We start from the raw sequence: 21,340 nt of genomic DNA, 5'->3' as shown, positions 1-21,340 counted from the left end.
ATTTTTATGCCAAACTTTGCCTGAAATGGTATGTCAAATTAGCCAGGGATGAGGGCACAAAACTTGCTGATTACACATTCTCTGATTTAATGCTAGTTAGGCCCAGCTGTGCTGAGACAGAGGTATGGTATAACTAGGTGACATGGACAGTCAGTCAGCTGCTGCTCTATGGTGAGCACAGAAAAATATAAGTGAATGGTTTAGCTAAAAAGAGAAGCAGATTTTGTGTTACCTACATTTATTTGCCTAACTATATTACCTACATTTATTTGCCTAACTATATATAAGTCCAACAGGCTGTCTTGGTTTCAGCTGGGATAGGGTTAGTTTTCTTCCTCATAGGTAGTACAGTGTTATGATATAAATTTAGAAGAATAATGTTGATAACACACTGAAGAATCAGTTGTTGCTGAGAAGGTCTTATCCTCAGTCAGGGACTTCTTAGCTTTCCATGTTCTGCCAGTGAGGAGCTGCAAAACAGCTGTAAGGGAGCATGGCTAGGACATCTGAACTGAACTAGCCAAAGGGATACTCCATACCATGGAACATCAGGCCTAGTATGTAAGCTGGGGGAACTCCATGGGGACTGACCATCACTGTTCAAGGACTGGCCAGGTATCGTTCTGTGGGTGGTAAGAAATTTCATTGTTCATCACTTGTATGTCTTGAGGGTTTTTCCCCCTTCTCTTTCTTTCTCTCTTATTTGCATTACAATTTTTATTACTATTGTTATTAAACTCTTCTTATCTCAACCACAAATTGTACCTTTTCTGTCTGATTCTCTTCCCCACCAGCTACTAAAAAGTTGCTCCATGATTACTTCTACCTCCATTTAAATTCTTTTTAGTTTATTTTCATTACTTGCTATTGGTATTTACTACCTGATTGAGATGTCTTGAATCTATGGTCTTTAAAGAAAAATATATTAATCTTGGGCTTTCCCCCAGTCCCAGCTCCTTTTTCTCTTCCCTTCAGAAGATGAAAAATCTTCAAAGAAAAAGAGATAACATTAAGTGCTATACCTGGGCTGCTCACAATAAATGTTACAATTTTTCTACAAGAATCTCTATCAGGTGCATCAGCTCATGGACAAAAGATGAAAAAATCACAATACTTGTGATAAAGATAAATTATTAAAAAAAAAAAAAGATAAAGGAAAAAAAAAGTTAAATACCAAAAAATAAAGGAAAAAAGAGCAACTCCCCCCTCACAAAATCAAAAATATCAAACAAATAATATTTTGTATGGAATTGCCAAAAGAACGTGAATGGATTGAATTTCTGGAACTAAGAAATGAACTATGTTTCTAAACATAAGTGGACTCTTTCAAGAGACTAACTGACAAGAAGAAATGCTCATTTTTTCCCAGTTATTGTTTTCTACTCCTAAAGTGACAATAAACTGAATAAGATAATAAAAGATAGAGAGAATTTACTGCACTGCCATAAAGCTCAATACTGAGTTGCTTACATATACAGTACAAGATAAAGAAATGGGGTTTTCCCCACCTTTTTTTTTTTGATTTTGTTTTTTAAAGGAGTGCCAAAATGGGAGGACTTTATCCTTCTAGAGTTTCATGTATCTATTCACTACTTTTAGGATGATATTCAAGATGGTCTTGGAAGTAAGTCTCGCTCAGGAAAGCAGAATTTAACTCCATGTTGGTGCTATAAAACATTAAAACATGATAAATGCTGTGAATTTACAGCACAAATGTTAAAATTTCACTTATCTTGCCAAAACTAGCTAAAAACATAGTAAATATTGAAGACTTATATACAGACTTGTGAGTGCATCTGGAAAAAAAAAAAGAAACAACTAAATTGTTTGCCATATAATTCATAAAAAACTTGATTCTAGGCATCCATCAAAGCCTTGCTGATGAGCTTTAAAACACAAAGAACAGTGACTTCTGATTCCACATTACAAAGGATCCATTTTTTAAAATCTGAAAGCATTTTAGGAAGGCTTTTAGTCCAGCAGTCAGTTACCAAAAAGACAATATGCTAGAACACTAAGCCCTTAGAATCTTCTTTGTAGAATGGGAAGGTTTTTCAAAAGTGAGAAGAGTAAATGTAGTTATAAGCCTATAGAAAAGTACATGCATTTTTCATGAGTTTTAGTTTTTACTCTATTTTCAGCATCAGACTGAGGAAAGCTCGGGTGTATGGATGGGAAATTCATATTCACATTAGGAAGCACCATGAGAGATATTTGATTCTCCTGAGAACATGCATTGTGGGCCTACTTTTATGCAAAGAAAAGAGAAAAGGAAGAAAAAGTCATTCTACTTCACAGAATAATAAATGGTTTTCCCATGAGCCCCTTATCAGAGAGCACAATATCTATGTGAGATTGAATTAACTCTGCATTTCAGATTAAAAAAAGTTATTTTTTTCATACTTTTACACCCACATTGAAATTATTTGTTCTCACATTGTTATGTGTACTTGTATGCCACTGTCGTCCGGAGCCCAGGCTAGCTCCAAGATGGTCCGGGGGCAATGGCAATAGTGGGGAGCTGACCAGGTTAGGATACTGCCTGAGCCAGAACCTCTGAGCCAAATGCTCAGCACTGGAGACCCCTGGAGGTGCAACGAGGATTGGATGAAGGAGGCAGGAGAGTCTCTCTTGCAGGTGAAATCCAGCAGGTTTATTGGGTGAGGTGAGGGAAGGGTACACGGGAGATGAAAGCTAAAGGGAACACAGGCAAGAAGAGCCCCAACCACAACTGTGCATGGGTTTTTAAAACTTTACAAAACAGGGGGTGGACACAATGAGACAACCAATGAGCAACACTTAGGGTGTGGTTTTCAGGGATGCCACAAATCAGGATAAGGGGAGGAGAGAGGGTTCGATCTGGGATTGTTCCCGGAGGTGAGGGACAGGGAACTTTCTAGAACAATGGGTAGGGTTTAGGTTGACAGGGCAAAGGGCCAGGTTGCCTTGACAGGCAGGGAAGGGTCTGGAAGGAAGGAAGGAGATTTTTTGAGGGACAGCTGGGTAGGAGGGTACAACATAGGGAGAAACCAACTTGGGGAAAACATGGGGGATAACAGAACATACCACTTTTAACAGTCAACCTAATAAGGCTTAGTAAAATAGACACTAACTGCAACACTTGTATTTCTTAGCCCTAGGGCAACTCAACTACCTTGCCTAGACCATTATGAGTTTTACTGACATGTGCCTTTTAAAGAAAAGCTGCCAAGGGCTATTCCTTTAGTCCAGAATTTTTCCAACGGGGAAGTGATGGTGTATTTTTTTTCACTGTTCCCATTCTTGCCTTATTTATTGTCTCTGTGGGAAGGCGATGAGGTTGGGTGGGTCGAGGAAAAGGGCTTCACAGGAATGGAAAACTTCTATTTGTGGTTACCTCTTTGATTTTGGAAGACCATTATAAAACACAGTAGTTTGAAGAATTGCTATATGAGATGGTTCAAACCTACTCTGCTGTCACTTGTTAAATCACCAGGGCTGCAGTAAGAGTCACAGTCTGAAGAAAGACAATGGTGGTGGAAAAAGGGTCTTTGGAGTTAGCAATTGTTGTGAACAGCCAGAAAGGTGACTTAGAAGGGGAAAAATACCGAGCAGAATTTTTCTGCTCAAATGCTCACAGAGAAAACACCTGCCAGACTGGGAGCTATCTGTCTAGGCCTGTGAACCAGAAACATCCTTGAGAAGTGCAGCTGGCATCTTTGAAATAAGATGGGTACTTGGAGACCACTGACACCCTGAGACATCTTTGATTACTGCAAATACAACAGTAATAGAAACTTAGAAGAGTGAGAATTGGAAGCTGTTCTAATCACAGAATCACAGAATAATGAGGTTGGAAGAGACCTCTAAGATCATCAAGTCCAACCTATGCCCTAACACCACAACTAGACTATAGCACCAAGTGCCATGTCCAGTCTTTTTTTAAACACATCCAGAGATGGTGATTCTACCACCTCCCTGGGAAGACAATTCCAGTGCTTTATTATTCTTTCAGTGAAATTTTTTTCCTAATATCTAACCTATACCTTCCCTGACGTAGCTTGAGACTGTGTCCTCTTGTTCTGTCAGTGGCTGCCCGGTGGAAGAGACCGACCCCCACCTGTCTACAACCTCCCTTCAGGAAGTTGTAGAGAGCAATAAGGTCACCTCTAAACCTCCTCTTCTCCAGGCTAAACAACCCCAGTTCCTTCAAACGTTCCTCATAGGGCTTGTGTTCCAAGCCCCTCACCAGCCTCGTTGCCCTCCTCTGGACACGCTCAAGCATCTCAATATACTTCCTAAACTGAGGGGCCCAGAACTGGACACAGTACTCAAGATGTGGTCTCACCAGCACCGAGTACAGGGGGACAATGACCTCCCTGCTCCTGCTGGTCACACAATTCTTATTTAATATTTATTATTTATTTTTATTTATTTATTATTTATTATTATTAATATTTAATAAATAAAATAAATCAGTTTAAAACATTTCTGTCTTTGGTAATTAAAGTAAAACCTTTCATTCACCACAGAAATTAAGATTTATTCTCATCATATTGAACATCAACAGAGATGCAATGAAAACCTAAACAGCAGTTCTTAATAATGGATCTGGTAAACAAAGAAAAGAAATCAGTTTTAGAATTGTAGCCACTTGTTTGTTTGCTCTTTTAAGTTCTCAAACAACTGAACTGCAAATGTTTATGTTTTTTCATTACACACTTGAAGGAAAAATCACAATCAATTTATTAAAATTAACAGTTGCCTATGCAAGCATTGCATTTCAAAGTATTTTTCTTCAGATTTAGCAATAAATTTTCCCTTATTAATTGCCTTGCAACTCATTTTTCAAAGCCTTTAAGCAAGGTGTTTTGTTACCGTGGTTATTCTGGCATTAATATTTGGTATAATGCAACAGTTGTCGTGTTTATATTATTTATTTCAGCATGTTAATGTACTGATTTAATCCACAGCCAACTCAAAAGGAAAACTAAAGTCAGTATCATAAATGCTGTCCTTAAGTAATATTTAATTCTGGACAAGTAAAGATGATACCACTTCCATAGATGTCATGAATGTGAGGTTGAATTATAATTAGGTCTCTGAATTAAATGAATAGTTGTAATCCTCTGTTCTTCCTTATTTTAATGTAGAACATGCAAAAATATGGCTGTAATAACATAAAATATGGCTGTAAAAAAGTGAATTTTTATCCTAAAAATCAGAAAAACTAATGAGACAAAGTAAATACAGAGATTTTTGCTACCAATAAAATCATATACATCATTATAAAATATAATAATGATGGACTGCAGTGCCTGAGGTGCTTTGGTACACTAGTCGTACTAATGTTAAGACGATGGTCTTTGCAGCTCTGAAACCTTTCAGCTGCGCTGCTGTAGCAGTGCTTTACTGAGCCTCTCTGGTCTTATTTTTCCTTCTGTTTCCATACTGTTACTCTCATACTGTTGATCTCATGGGCTTGCATCTGCACCTGTGTTGGTAAGGTGAGTTATTGTGGGAAGTGGCTATGGCTGATATAGTAATGACTTCTCTTTACATGCCTAGTCTTTCCTATTGATTGGCAGATTTTAGGTGTTTAAAGGGTTTTTTCCAGTTTTCTCCAATATAGAGAAAACCAAAAAGCATACAGTAAAATAGACAATGGTCTCTTAAATACTTGACTGACATTTTCCAAAAATACTTGTGCACAGAAGTTTTAACAGATAATCGATATTCAGTGATTACACATGATTGGTATGTCAACGTGTGCTAACATCATCACAAACAGGAACAAATTGTAGCATGGCAAAATCATATAGTTCTAGGGATTAAAGGCAAGGCAAAGAAATCATCATCACAGCTGTCATGTTCCTCCTCATCACTTCTTTCAATGAAGACAACCTCCTTTAGAGGATGCCATCTTGGACCCTGCCAATGGTCTCCAGGCCAGCCACTGGTGAGCCTTCATCTTCCCTTGCCCTTGCTTTTGTGCAGTTTTTCTCCTTTTCCTCTCTCTCTTTCCCTTCTTTACTCTTCCCTGAAAGTAACTTACCCTATTAGAGTTGTTGTATGCTGTCAGTTGATGCACCCGCTAATAATTAACTTGACCATGTGGCTGTGGCTATTAAAATCTTAGACTGTTCTTATGACAGTCTGATTTTTAAATCAATGGGCTGCTCAAGGAGAGAAAATACCTTTACCAGATCTCCCTCCAAATGACTTTTATTTTAATTTTTCATTATCATCCTGACTTTGTTAAAACCTCTTGATGACAGTTTCTTTGAACATTAATAAATTAGTGTTGAATTAAAAATGACAGAATATTTTCCCATAGGACACTGGAGAATTATAGTTTCCCTTTGATAGCACTTTAAAGAATCTAAATTAATGAAATATTAGTTTCACATCAAAATTGTTGATAAAGCAAATATTACTATTTGTATATTTTGAGTAAAGTCTTTTATGTTTCACTCTTTTTTTAAGGTTATTAATAGGGCTAGTCAAAACCCAGGGTTAATTTCCTAGATTAAAAAGGGTGAAAAAGAAAGAAGTGCTGCTCAGTTTTGGTTGCAAACACAATAACTCAAAGATAATGTGATGATAACCTTCATGTGACCCTGTGTAGGAATGTTTGGAGAAATGCCTTAACCCTTGTTCAGAGCTGGAATGTTTGATCAGGTGCTCTTTCTTACTGTTCATTTCCCTCTGTCTACTACAGGGCAATGGTATAATGTAGGAGGTCCTGTCCCAGTGCTTCCAACATCACTATTATGTACCCTCAGTGATCAAAATAAGTAAGAATAAAATCAGTGCTATCATGTTAAATTTTAAAATTTATGTACTTTGGCCCAATAAATAAATAATAGAAACATGTAAATAAGTACTAAGGCAGAATAAAAAAATGAAAGAACATGAAAGATGAGAAAGTGATGAGGAGTAAAAAGCATGAATTCACCACAGAGGAGTCATGCTTCGCAAGCTTTTCTGCTTTCTATGAAAAAAATTACTGGCTTGGTAGATGAGGGGAGAACAGAGGATATTTCCTACCTGGAAATCAGTAAGGCTTTTGACATGATTCCCATAGAGGAGTTGATGATGTTAAGAGCTAAGGGGGGTTGAAAATTGGCTACATGGCTGGGCCTGGATGTTTATGATCAATTGGTACATCTAGTTGGAGGCTAATGACTAGCAGTGTTGGAGTCAATACTGGGTCCAACTGAGTTTAACATCAACATTAATGATCTGGATTATGGGACAGAATGTACACCAAACTGTGAGGAGTGGCTGTCATGCCAGAGGGTCAGATTACTGTTCAGTGTGACTTTGACAGATTGGAGAATGGGGCTGACAAGGAACCAGCCTCTGGCACTGGTATTGGACTTGCACATTCATCAAATGCTTAATGTAATGCATTGATGCAAAGGCTTGTTATGCATTCCAGTAAGAAAGGCAATCAGGCTGTCAGATATTGATTAAAATGTCATTTACTGGACATTACAGGAGAAGGAAAAAGGGGATGACACAGATAATCTTACACTCCTTCAAATGTTGGGAACCACAAGTTTTATAGGATTGAACAGTATCCCAGTGGTCAGAGCATGGCATTCTGCACAGATCCTTTCTGTGCTGTTTGCCAGCACTGTTATCTTTAGATGTTTTATAGTATTTCCTCATTAGCAAAACCAGCTCTATTCATCATTTCTATTGCCAAGCAGAGGAACATTCTATGTAAACATGCTGCTTACCCTCAAGATAAGAAGATACATGAAGTGGCACAAAAGCCAGGGGTCAAGAGGGAGCTGCATATGGATTTCACATTGCAATTAATCAGTGAAGTTCTTCTGGCAGACCACAAGTGTGTACAACACAGAACAGACCTGCACATATTCAGGTCAGCTGTTCTGGGGATCACTGGCTCCTTGATGCACAGTAGTGTTTGGGTTAAGACCACTGTGCCCCAGCTTAGCTATTACATTCTCCCATGCTATTGTTAGCACAGTTGACAAAAAGTAGACAAACACTGCCAAAGTCAAGCAATAACTTCACACCATAAATTAGTGTCACAGAGTAACAATATGACTATTTTCAGCAGGGTGCACCAAAAGGATGGATAAAAAGAATGTTAAGGTCAAAGGCTTTGGTAACTCTGAGCAATGGATGCTGCATTTGCAACAGTTCTGGTGCTCTAAAATAAAATTTATTTCCAGATGATTTGTCTTGACTTCATCCCTGAATAAACAACCTGAAAGGGTTTGAGAACTATTGTCCTTCTGGACCAGGCACATAAAGTAGTTTCGTGCTCATTATCTCAGGCATAATCCTAAAATTTTGTGCATCCGGAAATGATATCTAATTAAAGATTATTCATGAGATGGAAAAAGGAGAACATTGCATGACTAAATCCTATCAAATTTGCAGGCAGACTTCTTACTTCCTACATTTTAATGTAACAAGGGAGTATGTATTATTAAGAATTTAAATATAGAAGTGTTCAACAGTAGCATAGCATTGATCTGCACATGGTATGAACAGCTACAGAGAGCACCTGTTTTGTAAGTGGCACAATTAAACAAAAGAATGAGTGTAAGTTATCCTTCCACATCAAGAAAAGAGTGCTGGGGTTAATAAGATGGAAAAAATGTATGAAATCTATCCAAATTAAAGGCATTCTATAATTAGAATCTTTCCTGCTGCATTATTCATTACAACAGAATTAATAGGGAAGAAATGCAGATTTATCTCGATGAAAAAATTATTTTCATTCATTTCTGTATCCATATAAATTATATGACTTTTGAATTAGCTAATAATGTGTTACTTATAGCAGTCATGATATTACTCCAGTGCCAGGGTTCTGAAGGCATCACCAGTCCTGACTATCCCTGTCCAGCTGGGCTTTGGGGCTGTCTGTACCCTGCCTACAGCCTAGGATCCAATTTCATCTTCCTGGGATTTCCCTCATCCTGTTCACAGGCCAGTGTCTGAACAGGAAACTCCTAGTGACTGGGTACTACCCCGAATTCAGCTGCTTTGACTTGTGTTCCTTCTTTCTGCCTCACATGAAGGATTTCAATGTTCTTACTGCTGCATGTAAAAAAGAATTCTTTAACACATCTATTTAGCTAAATGAGATCTCTGACTACTTCTGCATCTATTTTTTTTTTTCTGAATTCCACTCTCATCAGCCATATTATAGCATTACTGTGTAGCAGGCACAAACACTGTAATGATGTTCTGTAGTGAGTTTAACACTTTTGCTTCCTTCTCTGCATAGCAAATTCAGCATTTCTTCCCCGCATATTTGTTATGGACAGTCATGAACACATGGTCTGCACGGGGAGGGAAGGGAAGGGAAGGGAAGGGAAGGGAAGGGAAGGGAAGGGAAGGGAAGGGAAGGGAAGGGAAGGGAAGGGAAGGGAAGGGAAGGGAAGGGAAGGGAAGGGAAGGGAAGGGAAGGGAAGGGAAGGGAAGGGAAGGGAAGGGAAGGGAAGGGAAGGGAAGGGAAGGGAAGGGAAGGGAAGGGAAGGGAAGGGAAGGGAAGGGAAGGGAAGGGAAGGGAAGGGAAGGGAAGGGAAGGGAAGGGAAGGGAAGGGAAGGGAAGGGAAAAGGCATGTGGAGCAGTGGTACCAAAATTCTGAGTCTAAATTGTGTTCATAGTTTAATGGGGATCTCTGAAGCTGTACTAAGGGAGCAGAAAGAGAACTTCTGCATTCCTCCCCCAAGAGTTCATGAAGTTCAGAGAAATAGCATGAACCAACAAACTGCTTAGTTTGCATTGCCTGCCTAACAGCTAAGAGTCCAGTTTAGACTGCTTACAGAAACTGTCATGGTAATTTGTGGGTAGAGATTCTCTAATTTGGATCTTGCAATCTGGTACCACTGTGGAAGTAAACTGTGAAGAAGCAGTTCTGACCTTGATTAAGATCTGATGAGACTATCTGACTATCTGATCTGGAAACATTTGGGAATGTAGAAGATTGCTCCTCCTACACCTGCTGGGCCACCTGTGTTAGTCTTTATTTCCTCCTAGTCTGATTGAAGAGCTAGTCTCTCCAGCAGCAAGGTTGAGTGTGTATTAGTAGTAGACAGCTTACACTGTGTGCAGTATAGACACATATATACATGGCTGGCCACACAGAGAGCACAGGTGCACATACAGAGCACTCATGAACACAGGCAGTACCAGCCTCTCTGGCTGAGCAGGAGGAGGGGCCAGTATGGGGTGTCAGTAATGCACCTCCACCCTGCTCAGCTCAGGACTGAAAAAATAGTCCATATATATGTTGGTATAGTATATATATGTTTGTATAGTATAGAGCCCTCCAGCAGCTAGGCTTAGGTTTCTGCTATGCCCAGTAGCTGTACCTGCAACCCAGTCCCCGCAGTGGATGGCATGTGGGGGACATACAAACTCTACCCTCTTTGCTGATAAGGACTGTCTTACCCCGTATTCTGGTTTGAAAGCAAAACCAGTGAGAGACTCCAAGTCAGAAATACAATTTATTAGGAAAAGGGAAAAAGAAAACAAAATACATGCAATAATACAAAAGAAAAACCACTGACAGAGTCAGAATACAACCTGACACCCTCTTTGGTAAGGGTGTTGGTAGCAGTCCAAATTGGAATGGCTGCAGTCCTCATGGAAATCCAGCAGAAAAGCCTGAGTCTGGTGTCCCAAAAACCCAGATTATATCCAGTTAGGAATGCTTGGCTCCTCCCTGTGGGCATAGCATCTCTCAATGGGATGTTATAGTTCTTATCAGTCATGCAGTGACATTCAATAGCCCATTATCAGCAGATGTGTCCCCTGAGGGAGAATTGGTTGTGTAAAAGATACGGAAAACTGCCCACTTAACAGAACATAACTGCCATACAGATGGCAAATGGAATACATCTTGCCTTGCAATCTGGGACACCCTGCCACATCTGCAAACACACAAAGCCACATGCACCCACAGCCATCACTGGCTGGGACTCCTCTGATCCTCAACAGAAACCTCCAACCTTGTGATCTTATCTTTAGAGAATTCTTGAAACCAGGCCACCTCACCTACTCACCAGCTCACCTGGCTTGCTCTTCACCAGAGCCCTCACTCATTCACTCCTGCATCACAGGCACATATGGCTTTGACCCCTGGAACCACCCTGGTGCCTGTCACTAGGTTTCACTCACTCAGGTCTCTCCAGTTGCTGCCACCATTGACCCACAGGTCATCTGGACTAATGCTTTGACTCCATTTGCTGGCACTCAGATCCCTCATAAACACATGGGCTTAAAAGCCTATTACTGGAAAAATAACTGAAAGTAGAACCTAATGAGAAGATAGGATAGACTGCAGTGATCAGGTGCAGGATGTCCCTAGATTGTACGGAAAGGACCCTACATACATGGGACTAGACCTTCTTATTTCCTTATCTCTTAATTTGGCCACCATAGTTCCTTCCACAAACCATGTAGATCCCTCCATTATGTCACCTTTTGTTCCTCCCACATGCATCCCATAACAACTCATGTAACACCAAAACTGTTCTCCTGCAGCCTATATTATTTCTAACACCTAAGGACAATAACCATCTCTTAGTCCAAAAGGGTGTTGCAGAGGTCTGCTTTCATTATTTTTGAGGGTTTTACACCTGAACAATGGATCTGCTGGTCTTGGAAAAGTCCTGTGAAGACTCTGGACCAGATATTCCTTCTCAGTATTTGTAGTTAGGGTTTCTTTGCCTTTCTTTGCCTGTGTGTTCTCCTGCACTTGTGGAGATGGGACTTTGATGGTCTGGTAGGCGTCCTTTGGTAAGCTTGAGAGCAGCCAGGAGAGGTTGGTAGTTAATTTATCCCACTGACACTGTTTCTTTTCTATTCAATCTGTGTGTGAAGAAGAGTTGCTTATCACTTTTTCTAACAATATCCTTCACTAGGACTCTAGCATTTGAATATGAAATCTTTATTACGCCTGATTTAATGACATACACTGTTTATGCTATAGGCTTATTTTAGAAGTAGAAGTCCCTCTGTTGTCTTTGTGGAGTGCATCTGTAAAGAAATGGCTCATCTACCATCTTTTCAAATCGCTTTGTGTCACCTAAGATTCAGAGAGGCATTCTACGTGAGTACAATATGGAACAGTTTTAATTGAGGGATTAATCAGCAATGGATCATTAATTAAATCTTTATTTCTTTAAAACTATTTGAGAGTATTAAGAACTACACTTGGGGAAAATATGTTCTGGAGAATAAATCCTATCTTCATCTTATTTTATCTTTTGAGTTTTATATATTGCAGAATAAAACTGAAAGACTACAGACACTTTTTTTCCAATGCAATGCTTTGCTTTTGGGGAGGCTTCATTCTGAGTGCAGAATTACGGAATCATTGTAGAATAATGCATTTTTCTATGCTGCCAATAGAGAAAGACTGATAACTTGCCTAGGTTTTCTGAATTGCTCCCTGGAGGTACCTAATTTTCCTTACTGAGTGTAAGGCATCATTACTGCCTGCTATGAGAACTACAACTTTACGAAGCAGGACAGACTCTGCTGCCTAGGAATTGCAATACACCAGTTAGGCACCCATAATACAACATCTGACTCCAATTCAAAATAAATAGTACCTACCCTGAGATTTCTGAGCCAGAGAAAATAAAAAAAAATCCATTACATTAGTTACTATTTTACAGTTGAAGCTTTATGATCTTCAAATTCCAGAAATGTTCCAATGTTTTCTGATGATGAAATTGCTTCTTCAGAAGTTGCATAAATTTCAAGTGTAGTCTTCAATGCATTAACAAAATTAAATTCCTTCATTGAAGATTTCCATTCATTTGGGCAGGGGTTTGAGGGGAAAAAGGTTAATAAAATCAGAATTTATGGAAAGTTCGTTAAAAAAAAAAACAAACAAAGTTTCTACAGTCTTGTGTCTGTAGTGAGAGAAATATTCCTCAGGTTAATGACATTTTTTTCAAATATTATTGTTACATCCCACTCTTAAGAGGAATGAAGCATCCAAGATTCATAAAGGCCCATGGTAGAAGAGGAACAACAAATGTCAGAGGTCTAAAAAAACTTGCAAATTTTATTATTAAATGATGCACTTGTTGTGAGATCCTAAGTCCTGGGTCCAATGTTGATCTGGCCAACAGGGTGTCCAGGGTCCTGGGGGTCACCACCCAGGCTTTGTGGGAATGTGTTTTTATAGATAAGTTTTCCCTGTCCCAGTGTTTAGGTTCTCATTTGCTATGCAAGAGTTAACATGCACTGTCCATTCTTCTAGACCTTTCTGGAAATTGATAGGACTTCGAGGATTTTTGATGCTCTTGTTTCCTCCATTATTGGTCTTGCCCACTACTTGACTCTTTCCTGATCTTGCAACGTACTTTGTTGTGCTTATCTCCAGGAGCCAGGACAGGCCACTTGCCACAGGAAAGTGTTGCCCCACCTCCATATGGCCCCCTTCTCCAGCCATATCCTGTTCTTTCCTGCCTGTTTCCATAGAATGTACTTGTGCAACAGCCCTTTCTTGACTCCACAGCTATTGGTGTTTGAGACACACACATTAGCCCCTTATCTCCTGGGCTTCTACAATTATGCAGGTGGAAGTGAATGTTATTTTATGTCACAAATCTGCATATCTCTAAACTGCATATCTATTGTTGCTATTGTGACTATAAATGCTGAGTAAGCGATATACACGTCTGAAAATTTGACAAAAACCTCCCACAAGTGTCTTAGTATCCCTTGGGAAAAGTATCAAGTTAAATATGAACGTATATAATATATTACAAAACATATATGTATATATGATATCCCTCCATAATCTTTTTCTCTACTGTACCAAGCCATAATAGATTTTTTGAAGTCTACTGTAGAGAAACTTTAATTTAATCATCCACATTAGCTAGAGTAATTACAATATTCACTGACACTCCTAGACCTCAAATATAATTACCTTGAAGTGTTATTTGTACTGGCATCTTAGTATTCAGAAGATGCTGTGCAATTTCTGCCAAACTCCTGAGATTCGACAGCTGTAATTTCTTTTATCTGACTTCCACTTTCTTTCAATAAAGTGAGGGTGTATTTTCTTTGAAATGTATAAATGTATCAAAATGGATAAGATCTAAGCAACAGGGCACTAACACTAATGAAAATCAGAGGCTGTGTGATCAAAATTTGTCAGACATCAATCTGCTGTGTACATTACTCATTGCAGAAAAATATCTCAGGTCCATAATTGTTTCTGGTTGTAAGAGTAGTATATTACATTGAACATTGAGAAACATTGAAATGTTAAATTATTGACTGTAAATCTGAGGTAACAGATGCTTTAAATATCAATGTTTACAGGTGACAAATAGGTATCTATGTTTGAAGTGTAGTCACCAAAACATTAATTTAATCATGATCTTTTTCACTAGTGAAACTCTAACTGTTCAGTTATTTCTAGACTGAAACATTATGATATTTAAACTGATGAGTCTTTTGTGTTGTGTCTATTTCCAGATAGAGTGCTGTAATGAACATTTTCAGGGTTTGCTGTGTCTTAGAGGAATACCTGGAGAGTTGGTTCACTCACTACACTAAAATGGCTAGTGGTGGACTGCAGGTAGAACAGCAGTCTTCTTTCCTCAAAATCTCTGCTCTTTTAGCCGAGATAAATCACACTGTTCACTATGCAATTCCCACTATTAGCATTCTCTTTCCCTTATGCCTTCAGTCCATTTTGTAGTTCAGTCCACATTTTATGAGAGAATTAAGCATTCTTCCACAAATTTCTTGGAGACTTTTATGGTTTAGTCATAATATACCATTTAATGATTGTTCATAGGATGACAAATTAATTATGTGATATTGTAGGAGCAATATATTTTTTTTTTTCAGATCTTAAGAAGAGACTTAGATGACATAATTTCTTTCGTGGTTAACTTACAAACTATTCTGCACTACCATTATATATTACATTGGGATTGCAATATGGAGTGACAGGCTAGGAAGGAAATCTCATCCTCTCTCTAGAAGAAATGCAGATTTTCCAACCAGAGATTAGGTTTGGATTTAGGCCATCCTTCTTGGGTAATGAAATGAGTCAGAAGCATTGATGAGAATGACACTGGGAATTTGCCAGTACCAGTCTGATATAAGTTTACATAAATTTGTATGTGCTTTAAATGAAAGCTATACAACAAATTGCTTTCAATTTTGCAATGTTTTCAGACTTTTCTTTTCATTGTCTACCTTACCTGGGGACGATGTGTCAGGGGTGAATAGAAAACAAAACTAAATTATGGCAATGGCATATGAGTCTTTAGACACTGAAGTGTTACTTACTTGTCCTGCTAGCTTTATAAATGTCCGACATCGCTCATTCTGAATATTATATGGCCACATCTTCTGGAATTATATTTTTATTGCTGAAAACAAACATCAAGTCACAGTGAAAAAAATAGAAGTACTTAATATAAATCTGGAAAACTGTCACTAAAATAAATATTAATATACATTCAATGAGTTTTTAAAGTAATTTTTTTTTATTTTTTGACGGATCCAAAATATTATGAGAAGTGAATTATATATCATGAGAAGTGAAATGTATATCCTAGAGGAAAACATTTGAGAACCAGCATTTTTTTCCTGTCTGTTTCTTTTTCTGTAGGGTCTTTACTTTGGACTGCACAAAAACTGAATACCTGAAGTTGATTTCATTTACTTCTGACATTATGCAGTTTAAAATTCCAGTTTCAACTTCATGCACATTTGAATTAATGATAGATTGCATTTGAATGTTTACATTGGTTTCCAGTATAGTAAAATATCCATGTGCAAATTTTAGGTATAAATTTCAATCATCTTACCATTACAACCTTTCTTTTTTAAGGTTCATAATTATGACCTTACAATACCTGAAGGAAGACTGCATGAAAGGTTGAAAAACTTTTTTTTACAAGAGCATGTAGTAATAGGACAGAGGAATGGCTTCAAACTGAATGATACTTATAGATTAGATATCAGGAAGAAATTCTTTATGGTGAGGGCAATGAGACATGGGAGGTGTGTGGCCATTCCTGAAAGTGTTTGAGGCCAGGTTGGACGAGGCTTAAAGCAACCTGGCCTAGTGGGAAGGGTACCTGAGCACAGCACGGGGGTTGTAACTAAAATGATTTTTAAGGGCCCTTCCAACCCAAAGTATTCTATGATTATATTGCTTCCTCAGGTGAGTTCAGTGGCTAAAACTTAGGATTTTGTAGGGACATTGTACCATATATCTAAAAGTAGTGTCATTGCCCACTCTTCTGAACATCAATGTTCTTTAAAAAAGTTAAAAATGTGGGAGAAAAAGATAGGTTTATTTGAAGTAGGAAAGGAAAATGTCCATAGTTTTGTTCTTACTCTCTAATACAGTATAATGAAACATATTGTTTGATTGGCGTTGCATGCTATCTTTGTATTGCCTGCTTAGGTTGCCTCCCATGTAAATAATTTCTGACAATAAGATATTCTCATTGGTGATAGTCTTTATTATTTCTGAGGTAGTTTCAATAAATGTCATAAATTTCATTTTAATGAAAAGTGACTGTCTAAAACTTATCGAATACATTGAATGATGAGTAGAAAGAATTTTCTGAGGTGTTTTCTTTTTCTTTGCCCTGGTCCCAGGTAGCTGGGGGTACCCAGCTGGGCACGCTGCTCTTGGCAGAGACCAGGGCCGCCATGTGAGTGCGGAGCTCTAGGACTGAGCCTCCGCGTGGGTCTGCCACACCGTAGCCAGACGCTGAGGTGAGACAAAGGGTGAGAGAAGATGGCGCACTTCACCCACGCGGCTGAGAACTTTTTTATTCCTGCATGGCTGCAGCGGTGGACAATGCAGCTGTCCTCAAGCCTGCATGGGCAAAATGGCACTGGGGCAGAGGGAACAGGGGCTTAAATAGGGGGTGGGCGGACAGGGGCGGAAGCCACCTTTGCCCAATGGGGATGGATGACAGGGGAGTGATGCGGAACACGGTAACTTATGGGAACATAACAGGGGTGTGTACAGTGTTCTGGGACAAATGGGATTACAGAGGTGGGGTGATTGATACAGAACTTTCCGAGGGGAAGAAGGGAGTGGTTACAAGATTGACAGGTGAAAGCTCCTGTAGCAGACAGCTAGGAGCAAACCAATTTAAGGGAAAAATAGGGGTACATAGAACCGATCTAACTAACATTTATTAAAACCCCTGACTGAACCCACCCAGGATGCAACAATTTTCCACTTTCCAGCTCCATAGATGTGGAACACTATTGTGGTTCCTTCAATAGGGACTAACTCAATAACTAATTGTGTATAATTATCACAATTACCATGTTATATTACAAGAACAAAGCTTTTTACACTGCAGGAATTTAACAACCTCCCGTTTATATTAACCTCCAAGTACTTTTCTGTAACTGTTTTATTTACTTGGAAAAACAACAAAACAACCCAAAAGAAGCAGAAAGCAAAGAAAATAAAAAGAAAAATATTTTCAACAAAACACTAAAACAAATCTATCCCATTATCAGAATTAAAGAAAGGGATTCTTAAAATATGACACTGGTTATTTTAAGTTTTCACTGTGACAAGTTGAGACATTTCAGTATTTGAAGGGAGTCTATAAGAAAGATGAGAACAGATGTTTTAGTGCAGGTAATGGTTTTAAAATAGAGGAGGCTTGGTTTACACTAGGTATAAGGAAGAATTTTCTTACAGAGGATCATGAAATACTGGCACAGGTTGCCAAGGAACATGGATGCACCCATCCCCAGAAACATTCAAGATCAAGTTGAATTTGGCTCTGTGCAACCTCATTGAAATGAAGCGTGTCCCTGTTCTTTGCAGGAAACTTAGACTAGCTAATCTTTGAATGTGTCTTCCAGACCAAACTTTCTATGAGTCTGTGAATCTATGAAATTTCAGAAGTGGTGTTATGTAAGAAATTTCTGAGAATCTGACTGTTTTATATAAATTTGTTGAGGGAACAAACCAACAAAACACAAAATCCCAAACACATACTAACAAAAAAAAAAAAAAAAAAAAAAAAAAAAAAAAAAAAAAAAGGAAAGGCAAAACTGGATTGCAAATTTAGAATTTTGAAAGAATTACTCTGCTTCTCTGCTTTCTGGTATCTACAGCTGAAGAGATGAATACAGTATGTTTCATGTGTCACATGTTCTAACATTATATATTGGTCTGTAAGTATGAGAAAACAGAACATAAGTACACAATAAACAACTATAAATCAAAATGAAGACAATTGCTACTTCAGTGTAAGAAATGTGTTTTTGGTAGCCACTTGACTTTTCAAGTAATCTCTGTTCTATAATGTATTAATGATAATGTGTTCAGAGTTAGCAAAGAACAAATTTGCTGGTCATGTCAAACTACATCAAATTGTTTGTTAACAGCTAAATGAATGCCAATACGAGCTTTAGAATGTTTAATGCTTGAGCATCTTTTCATCTAGTTTCTTTCTTACTTTTCCATCTGGCAGAATGACAGTGTAGCTCATTAGCTTCTTCTTCATCACTGACTAGTGAAGTGAGAGTGAGCTATTTAATATAGGCCAAAAAACTATGACCTATGGACATTAGGACAAAATGTAGATTTATTTGACAAACTCACAGAATTATTCTACAGTGAGCTTTTCATTGGGAAAAGTGGGAAGAAAAAGGAAAAATAAATGTTTACTTATCAGCACTTAAAAGTCCCATAATTTGTTACTTTCTTCCACAAGTAGCAATGGAGTAGTTGGTTTTAGGAGATACCATACTATTAGTAATTTATTTAAATGAATGGAAAGTGGGCCAGGCAAACGGCACCTCACCTAATGTTATTCTAATTAGATTATCATAGTCCATTCTGAAATAGTCAAGTCCCTGTACAAGCACTAAGCAGACGATACCATAACCTGTCTGATGGAATATTAAACTTTGCTTAAACAGAAGTACTGAACGTTTCTAACTGTTATAACACAAACAGAATGCTAATCACTATTCTATTATTCTATAATAACACTTACTCCATCTTATAAAGGAACTTTAGACCAGACAGATAAGACTTGCCTGCTTTTTATTTAGCAAGTTAAATAAAATATTAGGCACTAAATTTGAACTCACAATTTCAGCTTATTTTTTGCCATTGTTCTTCCACAAGTTTTGGAAAACAAAAACATCTTTTCCCTCATGATAAAATTTTGATGGCTGCAGTAACATAGAGTCATTCAGTGTGTACACAGCAAGAATAGTGAACGATTTCATGAACATCAACTGTTGCATCATTTATCTCGTTTTTTTCTACCTGACATCTTCCAGCATTTCTTGTACCAGGAGGACAAAAACAAAGGATTATTTTCATATCCCAAAAGAAAAAGCATTATACCAAACATTATAAGAGAATTACTTTATTAACAAGATATAGAAAAGAAAGAAATAGAAATAATGAATATATCTTCCATCCTTTTAGATGTTTTCATGTAACACCAGGTGGACCTCAGGTAGACAGCCACAGCATGATGTGCAGAGCCTATCCATGGGAATTGTCATTTTCCCTATGCAGTGGCTTCCCTGGTGTAATAAATAAAAACACAGCTTGTTTTGACAGATAAGAACATTATCTCTTAATGGCCACTACAACAATCTCAGATGTACATATCTACAATCTATATTTTGTGACAGTATTTCAGCACAATCTCTTGTGCTTGGATATATATTGGGTTATACTGTGGTGACTCATGATAACATATAGGTTTCTCAAGCCCTAAATAAAAAATCTAGTATGGCTAATGTGGCCTGCTGTACATCTATACCTCCTTAACTATAAGGTCTTCTGCAAAGCTCCTAATACATACATCAGTAGACACAGAGCTTTTCCCAAGCATGAAATGCATGTTTTTATTTGAAAGCAGGTTTGGGTTGGTGATTAACACCCAAAGCAGGTTTGGGTCGGTTCTAAAGACACCGAGTCTTTAGAACTTTTGTGAAAAGCCCAGAATTGTAAACTATACAGATGCAATGACTTCTTTAGAAATATTCCCATTATTACTAATGTTTATACCACTGACCTTACTCCAGGAACTGAAAAACATCTCATGTTATTTGGGAAGATACTCCCATTATAAGGAAGTGCAGCGCTCGGTTTTTCTTTGCCCCGGTCCCGGGCAGTGGGGGTGCCTGGATAGCACGCTGCTCTCGGTGGAACCAAGTGTGTGCTCTCGGTGGGGCTGCTGCATGTGTGCAGAGCTCTAGGGCTGAGCCTCCGCGTGGGTCTGCCATGCCATAGCCAGATGCTGAGGCGAGACAAAGGGTGAGAGAAGATGGCGCACTTCACCCACGTGGCTGAGAACCATTTATTCCTGCATGGCTGCAGCGGTGGACAATGCAGCTCTCCTCAAGCCCGCCTGGGCAAAATGGCGCTGGGTTGCCGGGAACAGGGGATTAAATCAGGGGTGGGCGGACAGGGGCGGAAGCCCCCTTGCCCAGTGGGGACAGACAACAGGGGAGTGACACGGAACATGGTAACCTATGGGAACATAACAGGGGTGTGTACAGCATTCTGGGACAAATGGGATTACAGAGGTGGGGTGATTGATACAGAACTTTCCGAGGGGAAGAAGGGAGTGGTTACAAGATTGACAGGTGAAAGCTCCTGTAGCAGACAGCTAGGAGCAAACCAATTTAAGGGAAAAATAGGGGTACATAGAACCGATCTAACTAACATTTATTAAAACCCCTGACTGAACCAACCCTGTATGCAACAGGAAGAAAGTCATGTTACCAATGGTAAGCCATACTTCTCAATTCTACTTCTTCCTTATGCTGTGAATACCAGTGCCACAGGGCAGAGGCTGCAAAACAATTTTGGGTTCAGAACTAAAGATATCTGCTCATAATCCCTAGCAAATTTTTCGATGGAAGGTTATTTTGTTTGCTTCTTTGTCTGGAAAGCTGTAATGTTTCTTAGCTTATCTTGATGAATAATGTTATATGGAGGTTAAGACTTGAAGTTTATGAAATAAGATGTTGTCATCACTAACTGATTATTGCCACGTGAAACAAAAATCAAAACAATCTACTTATGTTTCCTGTCTTCATAAAATTCTGCAGTTAAAGATATTTTCTTGGTTCTCACTGGCTGTGACCTTTCCCATTAACTGATCATACAGATACAGCTGGACTTTTGTTGGCAGATAAAAGCCTAAAAGATGTTATGACTTGACAGAAGAGCTAATAGATCATCTGCTCTGCTCTGTCTACATGTTAAATCCTTGCCTACGGTAGATCCTTTCCCAGAATTTTTTTCTTCAAGTACTTTTGTAGTATCATCCATTTCTCTCCTTGAGTAAAACA

General features: G+C 38.5%; 1 pseudogene; it reads right to left on the bottom strand.

Moving 5' to 3' along the window:
• Nucleotides 1-3,802: 3,802 nt before the first annotated feature.
• LOC137468518 (uncharacterized) lies at nucleotides 3,803-15,338 on the bottom strand (annotated as a pseudogene).
• Between the last annotated feature and the right edge of the window lie 6,002 nt (nucleotides 15,339-21,340).

Source organism: Anomalospiza imberbis, chromosome 2, assembly GCF_031753505.1.
Source record: "Anomalospiza imberbis isolate Cuckoo-Finch-1a 21T00152 chromosome 2, ASM3175350v1, whole genome shotgun sequence".
Lineage (NCBI taxonomy): Eukaryota > Metazoa > Chordata > Aves > Passeriformes > Viduidae > Anomalospiza > Anomalospiza imberbis.
This window is presented reverse-complemented; position numbering and strand designations above follow the sequence as displayed.